This window comes from Capricornis sumatraensis, chromosome X (genome assembly GCF_032405125.1).
Source record: "Capricornis sumatraensis isolate serow.1 chromosome X, serow.2, whole genome shotgun sequence".
Lineage (NCBI taxonomy): Eukaryota > Metazoa > Chordata > Mammalia > Artiodactyla > Bovidae > Capricornis > Capricornis sumatraensis.
Window position 1 is genome coordinate 135,852,589 of NC_091092.1, and position 16,608 is coordinate 135,869,196.

Sequence of the window (16,608 nt, forward strand, 5' to 3'; positions counted from 1 at the left end):
GGAGAGAAGAGAAGTGGAACAGGGAAAGGATGAAGACAGCAGGGTGAGAGGGAGTGGGTAACGATGACAGCGGTGAGTGGACACAAATAAACCCCTGCCTGGCTCAGAGGGCAAAAATCAAAGCGGCATCGAGACATTTTCATAGCAGATATCAAGAATTTCAAACAAAATATGTGCGGTACTATTGGATCAAAATGAAGAAATTGAGTTTGTGTTCCTTTGTTTGTTTTATGAACGGAGCCTGGTATGTGGCAAGCATTTGCTGTAGGGATACTGAATGGATAAATGACACAGATCCCTGACAGGAACACAGTGAAATGGCCATACAGATTTTGCTGGAGCCAGTAGAAATTCTATTTTCTTTTTGGCAAGTCATTTAGAAAAATGGATCAGATCTTAAAAAATGCCATTGGTTTGGGATTCGGCAGTTGTATTTCTAAGAATCTGATTTAACAACATAATCTTAACAAACATATTTTCAATTGATAGGCTATTAGCAGTCACACTGGAAACAAATCAAGTTTCTAATAAAGTGGAATGGTTAAATAAACTCAGTGAACTATTACACCACCAGTATCATAGGATGTTTAGGACAACCTGTAAAAATATAAGAAAATTCTCTAAATTCTTTACATTTATCTATCAATCTATTTATCCATCTATATATATATACACACATATGTGAACATGTATAATTATATGCATGTGTACAAAAGCATATATGTGGTATGATTATACTTTTGAACTAGAAGAATAACTATTATTTCCTATAACAACAGTGGTGGTGGTGGTGGTGTAGTTGCTAAGTTGTGTTCAACTCCTGCAACCCCACGGACTGTAGCCCACTAGGCTCCTCAGTCTGTGGAATTCTCCAGGCAAGAATACTGGAGTGGGTTGCCATTTCCTCCTCCAGGGGATCTTCCCAACTTAGGGATGAAATCCAAGTCTTCTGCATTGGCAGGCCGGTTCTTTACCACTGAGTCACCTGGAAAGCCCACCAACAATACTGCAGAGTAATTAAATAGTCATTGAAGGAAAGTTTCACTTTACAGAAGTATTCTAGGTAATAAATGAAGATTGAATGAAAGGATTAGATTAGAATAATGCCCAACTAGTTACCTTTGCTGAGTAAAAAATTACCCCAGGACCTAGTGCCTGAAAACAGCATGGGTCAAGAATTCAGGGCTGGGGCTTCCCTGGTGGCTCAGTGGTAAGGAATCCTCCTGCCAATTCAGGAGACACAGGTTCAATTTCTGGTCTGGGAAGATCCCAGATGCTGAGGGGCAGCTAAGGCCGTGTGCCACAACTATGGAACCTGAGCTCTAGAACCTGGGAGCCGCAACTACTGAGCTCACATGCCGTCACCCACGTGCCACAACACGAGAAAACTGTGCATTGCCTCTAGAGAATAGAGAAAGCCTGTGCATAGCGGTGAACACCCAGCAGGGCCAAAAAGTAAAAAAGAAAAAGACTCAGGAGCGGCACAGCCAGAGCTCTGGTCAGGATCTTCCAGGAGCTGCCATCAGGACGCCATGTGAAGACCTGACTTCCAAGCACACTTGTGGGGCTGTGGTCAGGAGGCCTCAGTTCCTTTCCCCCGGTCCTCCTGACGTGGCTACTGGCTTTGCTCAGAGCAAGGGGCCCAAGAACGAGAGGCAGAAGCCACATTGCCTTTTAAGATCTTGCATCACAAGTGGCATACCATCACTTCTCTCATACTTTAGGGGTCATGTACACCAACCCTGATACAAGCCAGAAGGACATCACAATCATCCATGGCTACTGACATCAGAGGAGAGACAAGACCAGAGATGAAGGACCACTGAAGCAACAGCAGCAGCCATGAAGTAGTCTGGTCAAACAATTTGAACTTGGATCTGATGAAGCCTCTGCTCCCATCTACATTACTAGGAACTAGAGGAGCCTAAGAAACTAGGACTTCCCTGGTGGTCCAGTGGGTAAGAACCCACCTGCCAATGCAGGGCACACAAGTTCGATCCCTGGTCTGGGAAGATTCCACATGCCGCAGAACTGCTAAGCCTGTAAGCCACAAGTACTGAGCCCACAGGCCGAAACAACTGAAGCCCACACACCCATGCTCTGCAGCAAGAGAAGCCACCCCAAGGAGAGGCCTATGCACCACAACTAGAGAGTAGACCCTGCTCTCCACAACTGAGCAAAGCCAGTGCAAAGCAATGGAGACCAGGGCAGGTAAAAATAAAATTCATTAATTAATTTAAAGATGATTGAGTCAAATAATCTGAAGTTTGACTTGGGTAGAAGACACCAAATAAATGCTCTTATCTTCTTTGCTTTAATTTTTTTTTTCAGATTTTATTTTTTTGACTTTACAATATTGTATTGGTTTTGTAACAGATGTTGTCAAAAGATATCACCATCTTACCTTCATGATTAATATTCCTGCCCTAACTCTTCAAGCTTTTAGTGTCAAAGTAGATCCATTTACTTTCTTCTGGTGTGAATCAATATTCTTATTTCCATAGCATTATTTAGACTGAGACAGAATTCACATATCATAAAATGCACCCATTTAAAGCACACAAGTCTGTGGTTTTTAGTATATTCACAAAGTTATGCAACTATGACCACTATCTAATTCTAGAACAATTCCATCACCTCCATAAAGAAATCCCATATCCATTAGCATTCCCTTCCCAGAGCCCAATCCCTTCATCCATGCCCTCTCCCTTACCCTAGGCAACTATTAAATCTATTTTCTGTCTCTATGGACTTACCTATTCTGGGTATTTCTTATAGATGAAATCATATAATCTATACATTCTTTTGTGACTGGCTTCTTTCACACAGTATGATGTTTTCAAGGTTCAGCCACATTGTAGCATGTATGAGCACTTGGATACTTTTCATGGCTAAATAATACTCCATGGTATGGATAGACCATGTCTGTTCATCTCTTTTCCAGTTGATGGACATTTGCACTGTTTAAACTTTGGGGCTATTATGAATAATGCTGCTATGAACATTTGTGTACAAGTTTTTGTATGGATGTATGCTTTTCTTTTGGGTAGATACCTAGAAGTAGAATTGTTGAGTCCCATGGTACCTCTGTGTTTAAATTTTTGAGTAACTGCCCACACGTACATCTTCCCTGTGTCTACTCCACTCAAGGTCTTACTGGACTGGCTTGCCTGTTCACATGTTCTTCCTCAACCAAGCACCATGATGGCCAAGAGTCTGTGAGGAGCTGACTGGCCAGTCTTTGTCCTTTGCCCAACCTTGGAGCTGAAGAGGGACTCACTCACCTCACATACAAGCCACAAGCCACAGGGGACTGGCAGTGAGGAAGTGGGGTGGCCCTCACAGGAAATGTGAGGGAGGGGGAGCAAAGGAGGGAGCAAAATGCAAAAATGCCTGCCACGCTGCCTTTCTATGAGTACAGATCTAACCGACCCAAAGAAATGACGAATTGAAAACAAGACATAATCTACTATGATCTTTTTGCCTCTGTCTGGCACTTTGTACAATAGCTTGCATGTCATCAAAATAATTAATACTTCCACAATTATTCCTGAAGCAATAAATCTCATTCCAAGAAATCCATAAAACAAGAAACACCAAAAAAGCAAATGAAAGTCTCCCTACTCTAAGCAACCAGGGTTAAAATTTCATTGATTTACATGTTTTTTCTATATATATGTAAACATGTATACAAACAAAATATTTATTAACCAACTAGAACATTTCAATTTGACTGGCTCTCAAATTATACCTAATTTGTTATTTTGGAAAAGTCTGGTTTTCTGCCATCAGGTTGACATTTAAATGCAGGACCTCACTCCATGTCTTGTTTTATGCTGACATAATAGCTGTTATTACCTAGTGCCTGTTTATACTTTATTTTGTCCAATGTTTTTAAATGCTTCCATTTGTCATGGTATTTTTACATGGTGTGATATCTGAAATTTACTTCAAAAAACTTTGACAGTAGTACAAGAAGTGGGTAAAAGTATGGATAAAAAAGACTGGCTATTAACTGATAATGGTTGAAGCTGATGATCATACCTCAGGGCTCAGTACTCTACACGGTCAACTTTTGTATATGTTCAACATTTCCCATAATAAAGCACTTAAAAATAAATATTTTATACATGACTTTCCTAGATCTAAGCCAATTTTTTTAGAAGTACTTATTTTGCAATTTTCATTTGAGCTGAAAAAATCATTATACCATCCTTTTTTGCTATAAAACATAAAATATATATCATTGGACAAATTTTCTCTTCTTTCTTTGTCCAAGAGGTACCATGAAAGCATATATTTATGTTGGAGTCCTATGTGGAAAGATTGTCCTTGTTATACCAATGCAAAATGAGTATTACAGAATCATGTAGCAATGAATGCCCAATTAGACAATTCAATTTAATGTGCTGCAGAGAAGACTCCATGTTGACAAATTAGCTACAGAACAACCAACTATGAAAAATGGTGCCACATCAGAGGGGCCCAGGCATCAGTTCTTTGTCAACCTGTCCATCATGAAGGCCAACAGGAGCCATGCACCCTGAAAGCATGTGATGTTACTCAAGCTGACAGGAGGCCAAGCCACGATTTAGCAAATCTCCAGCAAAACCTATGTGATTGCCACAAATGACTATGTATTATTTCTGTAACGCTGCCTTAAACAATGCTATTCTCTACTGTTTCATTTTTTAAAAAAATAACTCCCTATTTTAAGATGATTAAAATCTGCTCAGATGCTCTTTGGCTGACTTGATCGAAATACACAATTCAGTCATCAACACTGAAAACAGTATGCATCATATCGCTCTTTTTGAATATCCTGATAGCACACTAATTCTGTGGTGTGTCCCTGGAAAAGATTTGATTTGGTTCATTTAGATACAGGAAATGGGGGAAACAGGAAACTATCCTTAGGAAAAGAATATCCTTAAGATTACTGTTTACAGTGAGATGCTAAAGATGAAATCATAGTTTGGAAGTATCGAACAGTGTACTGGAAGAATAATTTCTCAACAACATATACTGGGAGGTGTACACAGAATGGCTCTAGATGTGTCTATGAAGGCAATTAGGCTAAAAAGTGGACAGCCAATTGTAGCGTGTTCCTCTTCCCCTGTCAAGGTCCACATCCTTATGAGGTGGCAATTTCCACAGTAATCTAGGAAATTGAAATGAAATAACTGTCATTTCTAAGTCTTCAAAAAACTCATCACTGGCTCTTTCAAACTATTCTGCGCCTTTTAGAAAATATAGGAAGAGGGCTTTTCTGTTTCATAGTGGATCCTTGATTCCTCTCTCAAGCCTTGAATCGCCAATATCAGCCATCAGCCTCACAAGCATATTTAATGTCTCAATTTCAGTCTCTCTGAAGAAGATACTTCAACAGATGGTTGAAAAGGAAATAGGACAAGAATCAAAGGAGATGGTTTCAAAAGGAAGCTTAGAGAAACTAACCCAATGCATGGTAACTTCATATGGCTAAAAAAAGTGCCAGTCAGCTGGCTGGTGGATGAAATAGAATAAGGTCTGTGCATCACCGTGGACTGATTTTCCTTAAGGAAGTAGAAAAGAGAAACAGCCCCTCCCAGAGATCCAGGCTCTGGGCTGTGTTCTAGAAGCCTGATCTCCGCAATCAGAGGGGTGGAGCCCACCTTTAGGCTGAGTGCTCTAGAATTGAAGGGAAAAAAATCAGGAAACTAAAAGATAACACATAGCACAAGCACCAATCCGAAAGAGCCAAAGAGGAAGGCAAAACCCACTTCCAGACAAAAGGTGTGAGGAATGAATCCTATTTATTTTTCTTTCATTTCTGACACAGTTCCTGGAGAGATTCGTGGTGGCTGCACGAGCTGAGAAGGCCCTTTCTGCAGCAGGAGGTGGAGGCAACAACTAACTGCTATCCTGCTGCTGCTAAGTCGCTTCAGTCATGTCCGACTCTGTGTGACCCCATAGACGGCAGCCCACCAGGCTCCCCCGTCCCTGGGATTCTCCAGGCAAGAACACTGGAGTGGGGTGCCATTTCCTTCTCCAATGCATGAAAGTGAAAAGTGAAAGGGAAGTCGCTCAGTCGTGTCCGACTCTTAGCGACCCCATGAGCTGCAGCCTGCCAGGCTCCTCCATCCATGGGATTTTCCAGGCAAGAGTACTGGAGTGGGGTGCCATTGCCTTCTCCAAACTGCTATCCGAGCCATGTTGAAATTTTTGACCTATAGCACTTGTGTTGTCTGTGCGAAGCCATAGCACACCCAATGCTATTCTAATCAAGCAATGAGGGATCCGTGGGAGAAGCTAAAGGAATTCCATCACACTTACAAAACAGACACTTAGTCACAGCTGCTCTCCCGTGAAGTGTGGGTTTTCTCGACCCCCTTCATGCATACAGTAGACATACACCTCCGGGGAAGGGTGTGACAGTCTGATCCAGGGGGCACACTGGAAAACGGTGAGGACAGGACAAGGAAAGGTCGCATTCCTGCCTGAGCTCTTACAGGCTGAGAAAAGGGAACCCAGAAGGCAGTACGAGCTTTTCTGTTCTGGTGTTTCAGACACAGGTAGAGAATAAACTACTGTGACCTAGAATGAAATGGCTGTAAAGGGCAATACGATCAGCTTGAAAAACAGTTACAATATTTACTTTTTAACAGACTGCATAGTGTTTTGCTTCCCTATTTTAATTTCAAAAAGGAAATACTTCCCTTTGGCTTTAATATAGGTCACATTGTAGCAATGAGAAGAACGGTATATCTGATTTATATAATGCATACACATAAAAACAGATGAAAAGAAGTATCTTTGGTGCTGAGGAAGGAAATTCCTTTCCCTGAAATCCCTTGTACTTTTAAATGGCATGCAAACCTCCCCCAAAACCCCCTTCCAAAAAACAAACCAAAAAAAAAAAAAATGGTGTGCATACTAATGAAAAACTCTCCAAAATTCCTACCCACATATGGGCATGTGTGGATGTGAAAAAACCCAACCATTACCTCATACAGCAGTAATGTATCATGAATGAAATATGAGATATTGAGGGATTACAGAAAAGTGCAGAGGTAAAAAAAAAAATCAGTCACTACAAAAAAGAGGGTTTTGAAATCATGACTTTCCTTTAGCTTCATTATTTGAAAGCCCAAGAACTCAACTATTTGGAGTCACAGGATAGAAAGCTACTGAATGTATTTTGAAAATTGCAACTATCCCACTGTTTGCCTTCTGCTTACCAAACAGGATTTTACCTTATCAAATACCCTTTCCCTGAAGACATTAAGTGATTTTATAGAATCTAAAAGGCAATGGTAATCAAGTAAGGAAAAAGCATGTATCACTCTCAAGTCATAAACAGATTCTACAAATGGTGCTTGATGCTATTAGCATGGGGGTGATGCTAACGGTATAAAAATAACAAGTACAAACTCACTACTTGTTCATTGTTATATTAATTTAGTTAGTTTCAGATAGTTTCTGTGGGTATTATCAGAATCTGAAAACTCCTTCCTAGATAATTAAAGTCCTTTAGAAAGCACGAAAAACACTACAGAATTTCTCTAGACCAGGGACAGCAAGAGAGCCTGCAAGGCACATCCTACCCACCACCTGGTTTTTGTAAAGATGGTTGTACTCGAACTCAGGGCTATCTAGTCATGTCTATATCGTCTGTGGAGCTTTCATTCTCTAATGGCGGAGGTTGAGCAGCTGCAGCAGAAACTGTATGGCCCAGAAAGTTTACATTATTTACTATCTGGCCCTTCACTGACTGATGTACTAGACATTTCATTATTTATCCTCACTGTCCCCAAGGCGCAAAAAAAAAAAAAAAACCAGCTAGGTAACATTTCAGTATCTAGGGTGTCGTTTACGTGAACATAATTCATGGGATTTACATTAAGTTTTGATAGAAAGTCTGCAAATGGGGCCACCAAGCAGCCCTCCCTTGGCTGTGTTGCATTCTGCTTTCTCCACCAAGACATGGAGTTTGTTTTTTCTCCCTCTGAATCTGGAGTGGCCCTGTGACTTGCTTTGACAGCAGAATGTGGTGGAAGATGCCCTGTGCTTTCTGCTTCGTTCTCGGCACCATGAGCCACCATGTCAAAGTGTCTCCCCTGCTGGAGAGGAGCCACCAGTCCCCAGACCGACCAGGCACCCCAGGCTTGAGTGAAGCCATCTGGGAGGTTGCAGCCGCACCTGAGCTCCCAGCTCAAGGCAGTCACAGGTGGAGCGCCAGCCAGCACCATGGGGAACCGTGTGACAATCTAGGTAACGGGCAGAGTGGTGAGAAGGAATACCGTTGTTTGAAACCATCAAGCTTTGTCATTACACAGCAATCAGAGCACTCAACTTACTGTTCTGATGTCCCATTTGGTATTTCAAAACTTAAAGCTACTTTGAAAGAATTCTAAAACAAGCCAACTCCATCATGTTGGTTTTTTTTTTAATATCTTCAAAACAAGAAACATTCTGTTCAGATGGCAGTGTGAGCAGGTTGGATGAAAAATGTCTCTCCTAAACTACCCGTGAGAAATGGAGAATTATCTAAGCAAGAGTGAAATCACCTGGCAACAGCAATAAGACATAAAATATAATCATACCCTAACGTTGCAAAGAATTTTTTTTAATCCATCATCTTATGTCAGGGGTTTCAGAATTTCATGTTTGAAGAAAACATTTTTTCCTCCCATTCTACTTGTGTTATTAAACAGAAAATGGATCAGGAGAAACAAACGCTTCCCAGAAACCAAAACCACAGCTGTTGAATAAGTCAGCTGATGAGAGGTGACTTGTAATTGACTAGTGATAAAAGGATCAAAGTTGATAACTCCTCCCAGAAAAAAGAGAAAACAATTGAGAAAAGGAAGGCTATTGAGAAGAAACTGATACAGACGTGAGAAGAAAAGTCCACCTGGTGTCACAGAAAGGTAGAGCAGGGGATTAGATTTCCCAGGGAGTGTGGAAAAGGGCGTTTAAGCAAATGTAGTTTAAATATCATAGAACAGGGGCTTCCCTGGTGGCTTGGCAGTCAAGAATCCACCTGCCAATGCAGGAGACTCTGGTTCCATCCATGGGTCAGGAAGATACCCTGGAGAAGGAAATAGTAACCCATTCCAGTATTCTTGCCTTGGAAATCCCCTGGACAGAGGAGCCTGGGGGCTAGAGTCCATGGGGTCACAAAGAGTCAGGCATGACTTAGAGAACAGAAGGACTTCAACTAACCTTTGAAATACCACTGCCTCAAAGAGGAGCAGAGAAGGCAGTGGCCCCCCACTCCAGCACTCTTGCCTGGAGAATCCCATGGATGGAGGACCCTGGTGGGCGGCAGTCCATGGGGTCGCTAAGAGTCAGACACGACTGAGCAACTTCACTTTCACGCATTGGAGAAGGAAATGACAACCCACTCCAGTGTTCTTACCTGGAGAATCCCAGGGACGGAGGAGCCTGGTGGGCTGCCATCTATGGGGTCGCACAGAGTCGAACACGACTGAAGCGACTTAGCAGCAGCAAAGAGGAGGCTGGAAGAAAAAAATCCAACATGACTGTGGCACCTGCTCTAGTGGTGGGAGGATGGATGATATCTTTCCCCCTACTTTTTAATTATGCTTTGATATGTCTCTGCCTTTCAGTTTTTACCTTGCTTTTATTTTGGGGGCTGAAAAGTGTTAGTATGTGATTTAAAAAAATAGGGGTGGGTTGGTTTAATAATAAAAAATAATAACCTTATATAGATGAACCTGTCTGCAGGGCAATAATAGAGACACAGACTAGAGAACGGACATGTTGACACAGTAGGGGAAGGGTGGGTGGGACAAACAGAGAGTAGTGTTGACACGCATACACTACCATGTGTAAAACAGATAGCTAGTGAGAAACTGCTCTATAATTAGCACAGGGCACTCAGCTCTGAGCTCTGTGATGACCTAGAGGGCTGGGATGGGGGTGGTGCTGGGAGGGCGGTTTCAAAGGGAGGGGATACATGTGTATGTATGTGTGTATATATATATATACATATAGGCGATTCACTTTGTTGTACAGCAGAAAAAACACTGTAAAGCAATTTTACTCCAATTTTAAAAATAAAAAAAATCAGCATTTTTAGAAAATGATTTTCCAGTCTAAGTAGGAGGAATAAAATTAAGCCTAAAAAGAAATATATTGAAAAAGAAATACATAGCCTTATTGATCAATCTAACTGCAAATTTGTGGGAATCCTCCCTCCCCCATAAAAGTGGTCACTTTGACAAATAAAATCAATTTTAAAAAGAGGAAAATGCCTCCGAAATAAATTATGAGTGTTAAAATGAGCCTAACCAAAAAAATAAAATAAAATAAAAATAACAAAAATAAAATAAAATAAATAAATAAAATGAGCCTAACAGAGGACTTCCCTGGTGGTCCAACGATTGAAACTCCCTTTAAACTCCCGTTGACACTGCATCGGGCATACCTTCCATCCTTGGGGGCGGGAACTAAGATCCCACATGCCACGAAGTGCCATCAAAAAGCAAAAAACTAAATAAAAATAAATGGGCCTAACGACAACTACTGAAGAATAACTCTGAAAATGTAAACAAACAGGCAGGCACAATTTGAAAATGTGGATTGGGTTTCGGAAACTATACCTGTAAAGCATTAGATAATACATATTTAAGTCCTTGCAGGTAAAAGACAAAGATAATTAAGGCTAACAAATGCACGGGAGCGGGCTTTCTAGAAGCATTTTCACACATAACCAGTGAGAGTGTAAATCACAAAAATGCGTCTGGAAAGCAATTTGGCAAATGTTTCAAGAACTTTCCAAACGCCTATAACGTGTTGATACCTGTGGAGCAGACAGCGCTGCTATTCGGCTACTGCTGGGACCTGGGGTTTGAGAAGGGGCTTCTGAAGGAAGGCGGACCTCCAACAAGGATGCTTCTGGAAAGTGCCGAAAGAAGGCGGAGGCTACAACCCGCCGCGGGTGCCAGAGCGAGGCGCCCTCTCGTCCGAGACGGGAAAAGCGAGCGCCACAGGACGAAGCCCCGCCCCGCTTTGTCTTCCTTCTCCAGTGCCCTCTACTGGCGGAAACAGGAAGCAAAGCCAGCACAGGGAAAACGGTGGTTTGCCAAGCCCCAGCAAAACAGAGGACAGCAGAAAGCGGTGCATTTGAAACTGCCAGATAATCACTGAAAAACTGGCAACACTTGAAACCTCCTTATAAAAATTTCCTTAAGAGTACAAGATGTGCTGGATATTTCCCAAATCAGAGCCTTGATTCCAAACGTCTTCAAGGGCAGAACAAGCTTCCTGGAGGTACACAGGGTAAGAATCTGCCTGCAATGCAGGACACGCGAGTTCAATCCCTGGGTTGGGAAGATCCCCTGGATCCGCACTCTTTTTCCTGGACAATTTCATGGACAGAGGAGCCTGGGGGTAGAGGGGAACTACAGTCCATGGGGGTCACAGAGAGTTGGACATGAGTGAGCAAAAACAGACATATAGATGTTTCTTTTAGAGTGATTTCTGGGTGCAAGCAGTTTACTACTTCATTATTATTTTAATCATGATTTTGTGAGCGTTCTGACTTGGAAGTTTTACACTTGAACTTAGCCAAAAGGCCAAGGAGTGATGGCTTGGAAGTTTTAAGGACAAAGATGTAGCTTTCCAGTAGTTTTACTTTTCCTCATTTTTCTATACAAAATGCATGATGGAGTATTACTTCTGTTACTTCTAGTACAAACCAGCAATTCTTATTGCCAGTTATAAGAATTTTAAACTAGCAGCTGTATTACAGAGCATCTATAATGTAACCTGGCATAAATCAAGAAAACCTCAGGCAGCTCTCAGATGTGGTTACACATTGAAAGCACTAGGGTGCTGCTGACATCATCCTGTCATGATCTGCTGGTCTGGACTGAACCCAAAGGACAAAGGGTACACACAATTTGTTGAGAAGAGTATTTATTGGGAGGATAGGCTTCTTGTGGACTGATGCACTTTTGACAGGGGATGTGTAAAATCTAAGAACATTTAGCTACTTACTCCATAAGCAACAAGGAGTATTGTTGATTTTCTCCTGGCTACAGAGAGAATATTGTTTGACTTAACCTTGATTGTACCATGGTTCAGTTCTGTAGCACGCCAGGCCTCCCTGTCCATCACCAACTCCCAGAGTTTACTCAAACTCATGTCCATTTAGTCAGTGATGCCATCCAACCATCTCATCCTCTGTCGTCCCCTTCTCCTCCTGCCTTCAATCTTTCCCAGCATCAGGGTCTTTTCCAGTGAGTCCGTTCTTCTCATCAGGTGGCCACAGTATTGGAGTTTCAGCTTCAGCATCAGTCCTTCCAATGAATATTCAGGACTGATTTCCTTTAGGATGGACTGGTTGGATCTGCTTGCAGTCCAAGGGACTCTCAAGAGTCTTCTCCAACATCACAGTTCAAAAGCATCAGTTCTTCAGTACCATGGTATATTTACCATATCATGTCTCAGAATGGTAAAAAACAGGTTTTAAAATCTGCCCTCCCTCTCAATTGAGAAAACCAAAGGACTGGCTTGCCCTATGGACTAAGGAACCCATAGCCCCTCAGAAACTATCTAATGTGGTGCATTTGCCCAATTAAACACAACATTTGAAATATTTTTCAGGTGACCAATCAACTCCTTCCCATAACACTTGCTCTGGAAACCAATGAGTGAGCAAAGTACCAGACCATCACCTCCTACTCTGCTTTTTACCACTGGGAAGTTAAGTTTTTATTTCTAATTTCTATGAGCCCATCAAAGAACAATCCCCAGTACCACCTAAAAACACTGTTGTGGGGGAAGGCTTGATGTGAAATGAGGTAATGTGGAGAAAGTTTCAATGAGACTTCAAATTTCCATCCATTTTCTTTTCTTTAGCTCCCTCTGTTTTAAATGTCTCACAGGACAGCCTCCCTGAAATTTAACACCCAGGAACTCTAGTAAAGCCAAGTCTTTGTCTAATGGGGTAACTTTAGACTCTAGAAAATGTGAAAAAAAAAAAAAAACCACGTGTCTGAGCATCCAACAATTCTGGCTATATGACTTAGAGAAGGACTTGTATTTGAATACAAGAACTCTGTACTAGGGCTAGTTCTTTGCAGCACTGTTAGTTAAAGGGGAGCTTGGAAACAATCTAATGTCCAACAGTGGTAAAGGAATTAATACAGGATAGCATATCCACATGATAAATTTTTATACAGCAATTAAAAGAACTCAGTGTGTGCCTATCTGAGAATACAAACTATGCAGTTTTGTATAGGTACAAATGTATATTTCTACAGGTATATATATGTATATATGTAAATATGAATCTACATGTTAAAATATGATGAAGAGTATAAGAGCAGGGAGTTTCATGTGCACAATATCTCTCCACACTACACCAAACTCAGAAGGGTCAAGGACTGAGATCCAGGTAATGGTAAAAAAAGAATTTTAGCCAAATCCAAAATGTTTTAGTTCTTTTTCAAACAGTGGCTGGAAACAAATCTTACAAAATAAAGTTAATTTTATGGTGAAAGTATATTTTATTATATTCGCCTTTCAAATTTTCTGGAAACTTTAAATTTTTTACAAAATAAAACCCAGGTCGTGCTAGCTACAAGATCTGGGATCTTGGGGTGCGTTGCTGTCTTTGTCCATTCTCTCACTTGGTACCTGGTTAGAAGCAAGAGCAGGTACGCGTTCTTTTAGTTAGCTGATGGCTTCTGAACGTGCCAGAATTTCAGCAATTTCAGCCAAGGCAATGGACTTTGAGCTGTTCCATAGTAGTGTGCAAAATGTATAGGCACATTGCGATGTTAGCTATTGCTGGATAACTGACCACCCCCAAGTTCAGTTCAATTCAGTCGCTCAGTCGTGTCTGACTCTTTGCGACCCCATGAATCGCAGCACACCAGGCCTCCCTGTCCATCACCAACTCCCAGAGTTCACTCAAACTCAAGTGCATTGAGTCGGTGATGCCATCCAGCCAAATCATCCTCTGTCGTCCCCTTCTCTCCCTGCCCCCAATCCTTCCCAGCATCAGAGTCTTTTCCAATGAGTCAACTCTTCACCATGAGGTGGCCAAAGTACTGGAGTTTCAGCTTTAGCATCAGTCCTTCCAAAGAACACCCAGGACTGATCTCCTTTAGGATGGACTGGTTGGACCTCCTTGCACTCCAAGGAACTCTCAAGAGTCTTCTCCAACACCACAGTTCAAAAGCATCAATTCTTCGGCGCTCAGCTTTCTTCACAGTCCAACTCTCACATCCATACATGACCACTGGAAAAACCATGGCCTTGACTAGACGGACCTTTGTTGGCAAAGTAATGTCTCTGCTTGTGAATATGCTATCTAGGTTGCTCATAACTTTTCTTCCAAGGAGTAAGCATCTTTTAATTTCATGGCTGCAGTCACCATCTGCAGTGATTTTGGAGCCCCCCAAAATAAAGTCTGACACTGTTTCCAATGTTTCCCCATCTATTTCCCATGAAGTGATGGGACCGGATGCGATGAGCTTTGTTTTCTGAATGTTGAGCTTTAAGCCAACTTTTTCACTCTCCTCTTTCACTTTCGACCACCTCCAAATAGTGACTTAAAACAATAAGCATTTATTTTCAGTCCATAATATATGGGTCAACTGGATGGTTCTGTTAACCTAGGATGGGCTTGGCAGGTTTTACTGACTTGTCTATGCATCTGTGGTGGGCTGGTATAGGCTGGGGGTTGGTTGGTTGGTCTACAGTGGTTTCACTCACATGTTGAGCAATTGGCTGGCTGTTGGCTGAATGATGAAAATAACTAGGCAACATGTCTCTTATCATCCAGCAGGTTAGCCCAGGCTTGTCCATCAAAGGAAAAGAAGGGACATGAATCAATTCTGGCACATTTTCGTGGCCAAAGCAAGTCCCCAAGCCAGACTAGTTGGTATTTTCTATGTAGGAAAACAGCTCTCTCGTTGAGATCTACTCAAAGTCAGTCTTACACACACACACCCACACACACACACCCAGACCAAATTCAAGGGGGAAGGAAAATTGATCTTTTTAAAACTGAAGTACAGTTGATTTACAGTATTAAATGTTAGATCCTACCTCATAATAAGAGAAACTGCAAATTTACATTTCAGGGGTGAGGGACACGGAGATGGGGTGTATGTAAAGATTTAGAAACATTCTTCATTCTGTCTACCACACTATGGCTTCTTCTAGACCACCAAATTAAAACAGGGTTTTAATGCTATGATTGGCTAAGTTTTATGAACTACAGAATATAAAAGATAAAATGGATTATCAAATAAGAAAAGAAAATCTTACTAGGTTTTCCTGCTAATAGAGCATTTTTGTTTTCAGTTTATGTACTACCCAAACATGTTTAAGCAGCCTTCATCCTCTGACTCTAATAGGTGTGTTTCTATACAGCTCACAAATCATCTCACTCAAAATTATTTTCTGGATAATAATGGGTAACTAATAGAGGCTGACGACCCGAAATTGTCTCAAAAGTCACCTTTACGACAATGAAGATTGAACAGTAAATAGAACCTGCAGGCTGGTGTAATTTACCTTGTGCCAAAGCAGAGCTCCAAAATGACTTATTAAATCATTCCACTGAAAGCTGTAAATCTGCATGAGAGAAGTACAAATCAATAGAAAAACACAGTCAAGCACTTTACCACTTACCCTTTTTTATGACCTTTTAGAAGGATAAAGGTTGATGTTGCAAAGAAATTCCAGAACAGGAAGACTTGTAAAGATGACCTGGCTATGGTTTGCATTATTCTTAATCCACGTTACTTTTGCTGTCACTAAACTGTTAATCTTTTTGGCTCATATCAGAATATCCATATATCATTATTCCTTATGCCCTGCCATGCAAAAGAATTTGGGAGTCAGAGAAGTTTGAAGATCTGCCAACTTCCCATTTTCCTATAAAGGACATTGTATGAAGGCACGGCCCTGGGTCTCCTGACCTTCCGGTGAAGTGTAAAGTCAGTGGAGTGAGGAAAGGAGCCTTGGGCAATGATGCATGAAGGAAGACATGTGAATGATTAGATCAAATGGCCAGCCATTCAGTGCTCAAAAATGGATTTCTGTGGAATATGTGCTTGAGTTTTAGGCATAGCCAATCCCTAGATCTCCACGGTTTAACTGAGATGTAATTCACACGCCATAACACTCACCATTAAAAAAATATAAAATTCTGTGTTTTTTAGTAAACTCACAGAGCGGGGCAATGATCATGACTGTCTTAATTCCAGAAATTTCCATCACCCTGAAGAGACCTCAGCCCTATTAGCAGTCAGTTCCAATTCCCTCTTCTCCCCATCCTCTGACAACCACTAATCTACTGTTTCTATAGTTTGCCTCCTCTGGACACGTCACAGATGGAAGTGTATGTGGTCATTTGTGTCTGCCTCCTGCTAGACCTTTTGATGAGTGAAAGAACATATGAACCTGGTATTACCAACTCTTGGGGGATCCCTGCTCTCTCCCTGCCTGACTGGAGGTCAGTCCCAGCCTGGCAATCCACCTCCACAAAAAGGTCAAAAGCATACATCCATCTCCTCAAGCTATAAGTGAATGGTTGACATTTTGGCCACGGTCACTTATGGTAATGAAAGAAAGGAT